The sequence below is a fragment of the Triticum urartu genome, chromosome 2 (genome assembly GCF_003073215.2).
Source record: "Triticum urartu cultivar G1812 chromosome 2, Tu2.1, whole genome shotgun sequence".
NCBI lineage: Eukaryota > Viridiplantae > Streptophyta > Magnoliopsida > Poales > Poaceae > Triticum > Triticum urartu.
Genome location: NC_053023.1, coordinates 363,505,386 through 363,510,767, shown reverse-complemented (window position 1 = coordinate 363,510,767; position 5,382 = coordinate 363,505,386).

Genomic DNA, 5,382 nt, shown 5'->3' with positions numbered 1-5,382 from the left:
AGTAAGAAATCCTCTAGCCGAACACACTGTCTTTTATTCATCACGAAGTTATTCTTGAGAGTTCGTTCTTTGACCAGGAATGGCTATCAAAGGCGAAGATGATTCGGTGTTTGGCCCCCCCTCCCTGAAGGTTTGGAAAATCCGGTGTTAGAAAAGATGCTCGAGCTCGCACCTTTCCCGGAACCTTCGAAGGAAGATACAGGGGGGGGGGGGATAATACGGGCGGACGCGGGCCCCCATCGTTGCTAGTTCCAACTGAGGTAATGAGTGCCTCCATGAAGGAGGGTGACCGGGGGAGGAAAAGGACTGCTTCCAAAGATCCGGAAGCCGAGGCCTCCAAACGGGAGAAGAAGTCTTCCACAGAGGGTCCTACCTCGTGGGGTGCTTTTGCCGCACAAAGTCCGCGGGGGGATCAGCCCTCCAATGAGTCATAAGTGATCCAAAATACTTTAATAGTAAAGGTATGCTATCTTTTCTTTGAGAAAATAACCACTGCATATATCTTGTAGTTCGGGCCTTAGCCCCTCTCAGCTGAGCTCGTCTTCGAGGGATCTTCTTCCAGAGATGATGGAGAGCGAAATGCCTCCCCCAGACTCCTCCGCTCAAGAAGCAGGCGACCCCGAAGTGTCGTCACGGAGGGCCTCTCCGGATCTGGTGAGGCCGGAAGATAATCCCATAGACCGCCGAAGTCCCCAGCGTCCGGCTCCCGAAGAGAGCAGACAAAAGAGTCCGGCATCGTCTGGTAAGCGGTCGGACGTTCTGAGGGAGTTGGTGGGGCGAGCGGCCATCTCAGAAGAACACCATACGCTGATGGGTACGGTGATGGAGAGAATTTCGTCCGCCGAACGCGGATTACATGAAGCCTTTATGAGTCTACTGACAGGCTTTGAGGTACGTGGTAGTACTGCACATGTTAGGTGTGCCCTATGTAGATAGTAGCCCCTGAGACTCTGGTTGTCGACGAGAACGGCGGCGAATAGAGGATCATAGTCCTAGGCAATAACCAGACTGCCTTTATGTGCAGGCGGTGGGAACTCCGATGGCTAGCCGGACTAGTGAATTTGCCGAATTAAAACGGCAACTGGATGCGGCGGACGTCGACATCGAGCTTGTTAACAAGAGGCTTGACGAGGCACATGGTAAGTGTTATTATCTGGTGAACGCCACATAGTAAGAGCAGCATGATGCAAGTATCTTTAATATGTTGTGACTACAGATGGAGCTGCCACCGTGGAAGCCTTGCGGGAAGAACTTGCCCGAGCCAAGGAACAAGCGAGGATTAGTAATGCGGCTGCTTTGAAGGCGGCCGAAGAGTTAAAAGCTGAGAAGGCCGCACATTGCGAGAGCCAAGAGAAGATGGCCAAGATGGCCGTAGAATTAAAAGACACTGCCGACCGTTGCTAGGTCCTTGAAGAAGAAAACTAGGCGAAGGCAGCGGACCTTGAGAAGGCCACGATGGCAGATAAAGACACCCGCTTTGCGATGAGAGCGAAGAAGGAGGAGATGCGGGGAGCCGTGGATATTGTTGCTGGGAATCCCTTCATGCTACGGAGGAAGTTCGGAGATCCACGGTATGCCCCTCTGGATCGGCTATGGAGTTCGGCAGATGCATATATGGACTTGGCGGCGAGCGCTGCCGATGCGGCCAAATACTTCCAAGGTCAAGCAGATCATGGGGTGGACAGGCTGTTCTGGTTGCAATTCAACGTTCCAGAGCGTCCGCTTCCTTTGACTGATCAGCTAGCCGAATGAACCGAACTAAACAGGTTGTCCGGACTTGCCATGGGGTCCGTCGTGGATCAGCTATGGCCGGAAAAGCCAAAGCCGAATAGCTATTTTAGCTTAGTGCAGCAGGTCCTTGGTGCGGTGCCATGCATTGACGCGTTGAAGAGGTCGGCGTGCATAGAAGGCTCGCGGATGGCCCTTGCCCGTGTTAAAGCATACTGGGCGGAGATGGATGCTACCACTGTTGCGGCGCAGGGTTCGGCCATAGGCTGAGTGGCTGCCGAGCACTCTTTCGAGGAGGTTCTCAAGGGTGCTCACTTGATAGAGGCCCAGTGCTTGAAGAATATTATGTTTGAGTGACATATATTCCCATTGTAAACACAATATTTTTATGAAATTTTTAAGGCTGTGTTTATACTTTTGCCCGAAAGTAATATGATGCCTCCTGTGCGGCCGTTTATGTATACATGTGTATAACCTGAAAGATTGCAGTCGTCGGCTTCAGCCCCCACGCATATAATGCGGAGGTGCTCACAAAAAACACTGTTCACACTTTACCCAACGTCTTGGTCCTATTAAGGAGGTGATAGCGCAGCGAACGAGGCAACCGGACTATAATGCTTTAACACTTTCACTTAGCCATAGGAGTTTGACAGTGGGGCTACTAGATAGCCCCTGGTGGCTCTGCACTCTCCGATCTCAGGGTGCGTACATGCCTGGCCGGGAAACGGCCCTTCATTAAGGTGGAGGAATTCTAACATCTCTATAGGTCATCGAGTGGTTGACCAGTCTCACGCTATATTATGACAGTCAGTTTTCGGCTTTCTCTACTGAGGTGCTCGTCCGGATGAACCAGGGCACAATCGCAGTAGTTCTCCTAGTGCTGCCTTAGCCGATAAAGCGGAACGTAAGGCACCAAAACACAGGAGCCGGGTAAACCCCACATTTGACCAAAGACAACGATTCGGAGCTGATGCATATAAGGCCAAACTCGCGACGCTGAACACTCCCTAAGGTATTCGGTCTTTATGGTATAAACCGGGCCTAAATACTGCCCTTTGTAAGAAGCCCCTTGTGTCCAGGTACGTGCATTATTCTGACGTGGCCACATGCCAAGACATCAGCATCCTTCTCAATTGTGCTGAGAATTCGGTGGATGTGTATCAACAAGAGACAGTAAAAAAGGTTTACGCAGGGTCTTAATCTAAAAAAATCCTTGGGGCGGGTCCCTGCTGCACGTCTGCGCCTGTGTCTCTGTTGTGCTGTATCCTGGACGGGTGTAGCACAATGATCATCTGTAAAAGAGAGGAACTTAGGTGAAAAAGTTGTCGTGCAAAAAGATAGTTTTTAAAGAAACCATGTATAATTCAAGATGAGTAAAAATTGCCACTTGTCTGCGCGCGTTGAGCCCCTTGTATGTGTAATAGGGGTGTGACCATTGATCTGGTATGCATTATATATAGCTGCGCTGGACTCGTCTAACCGTGTCCGAGGTCTTGACGACCTGATAAATGCTTTAGTTGGTCGGGCCATTTTTATTGTGCGGCTGCCAAGGCAGCCGCACTCTCTTCGGCGCGCAAAGATCGCTTAATACTTCCGTTCACTGTAATGATGCCACATTGGCCGGGCATCTTGAGTGTGAGGGAAGCGTAGTGCGGTATTGCATTAAAGCGAACGAAAGCTTCGCGTCTGAGTAGTGCTTGATAGCCACTTTGGAACGGAGCGATGTGGAAGGTTAAATGTTCGCTACGGAAGTTATCAGGGAAGCCGAATATAACCTTTAGTAGCAGGGAGCCCGTGCAATGAGCCCCTGGGCCTGGCGTTACTCTTGTAAAGGTAGTATTGCTTTGGCAAATTTTTGTTGGGTCTATCCCCATTTCGCAGATTGTGTTCTGGTATATCATGTTTAGACTGCTGCCACCGTCCATCTGGACTCGTGTGAAGTGGTACCCGTCAATTATTGGGTCTAATACCAGGGCAGCCCATCCTGCACGCCGGATACTTGCTAAGTAATCACGATGGTCGAAAGTGATCGGTTGAGACGACCAGTGGCAGGACTCCGCGATGATAGGCCCTAGGGCATAATTTTCTGGGAGTGCCATTTTGTTTCTCCCCTTGATCATATGTAACACGTTTACTGTTTTGACTTCTGGTGGAAATTTCTTTTGTTCCCCAGTGTCTTGCTTGAGAGGCTCATCCTCGTCTTCGCTTGGTGTATCTTCCCCCTTGTGTACGGCGTTGAGCTTGCCGGACTGCTTGAAGACCCAACATTCTCTGTGGGTATGATTAGCGGGTTTACCGGGGGTGCTATGGATCTGACATATTTTGTCCAGAATTTTGTTTAAGCTGGACAGTTCATCTCTGGCGCCTTTAAAGGGCGGCTTTTGCTGACCTGGCCGAGAGCTTTTGAATCCGGCGTTTACTGCCGTGCTCTTCGTGATGTCTTCTTTATTCCGGTGTTTGTTATTGCTGTTGCGCCGTGATTTCCCGTTTCCATCTCTAACTTCAGATGTACTGGGGTCGCTGGTGCTGCATCTGGCTAGCCAGCTGTCCTCACCCGCGCAAAAGCGGGTCATGAGGCTTGTTAATGCTGCCATTGTTCTCGGCTTTTCTTGGCCGAGGTGTCTGGCAAGCCATTCGTCACGGATGCTATGCTTAAAAGCTGCCAAGGCTTCGGCGTCCGGACAGTCGAAAATTTGGTTCTTTTTAGTAAGAAACCTGTTCCAAAGTTTTCGGGCTGACTCTCCGGGCTGTTGAGTTATATGACTCAAATCGTCCGCGTCCGGAGGTCGGACATCAGTCCCTTGAAAATTTGCCCGAAAAGCGTCTTCGAGCTCTTCCCAGCTTCCAATGGAGTTTTCGGGGAGGCTTTTAAGCCAGTGCTGAGCTGGCCCTTTGAGTTTAAGGGGTAAATACTTTATGGCGTCGAGATCATCTCCCCAAGCCATATGGATATGGAGGATATAGTCCTCAATCCAGACCCCAGGGTCTGTTGTTCCGTCGTATGCCTCTATGTTTACAGGTTTGAATCCCTCTGGAAATTCATGGTCCAGCACCTCATCGGTGAAACATACGGGGTTTGCAGCACCCCTGTATCTGGGTGTACCGCGTTGTTCGGATGTTTGTTGTGTTGCATCGTATGCTGGAGCGCGCTTGTGTGGTCCATAGATGGATCTAGTTTCGCCGTCCTTTTGATGCGAGTCCTCGTGTAGACCGCGTATTGGCTTATGTGCGGTGTTGCTTGCCGCTTTATGTTGGCTGTGAGGTCATCTATCCGGCCAGATGGTTGTTTTAATTTTTGGTTGTGGGGGGTCTACGGCCTCCTCATCGAATTCAGGTAGCAACTTCCGCTTTGGGTAGCTCTTGGTGGGGCGATTGCCGCTGTACTTCGCTGCTGTGTTGAGTACTTTACTCCATCTGATTTGGAGTGTGTCCTGCGCAGCCTTGAGCCTTCGCTTCTGCTTTTTCAGACTCCTCGCGGTGGCAACAAGCCTTTGACGGGCATTCGGCTGCTCCGGGTGTCTGTCCGGTGTTATGTCGTCCGGACTATTTGTAACACCCCGGATGTAACTTTCCCAATTTGTACTCCAACTCTTGCCGTTTCCGGCTTTAAGTTATTGTATATTCTCGGGTCGGGTTTTTGTCTCCGTGTGTTGT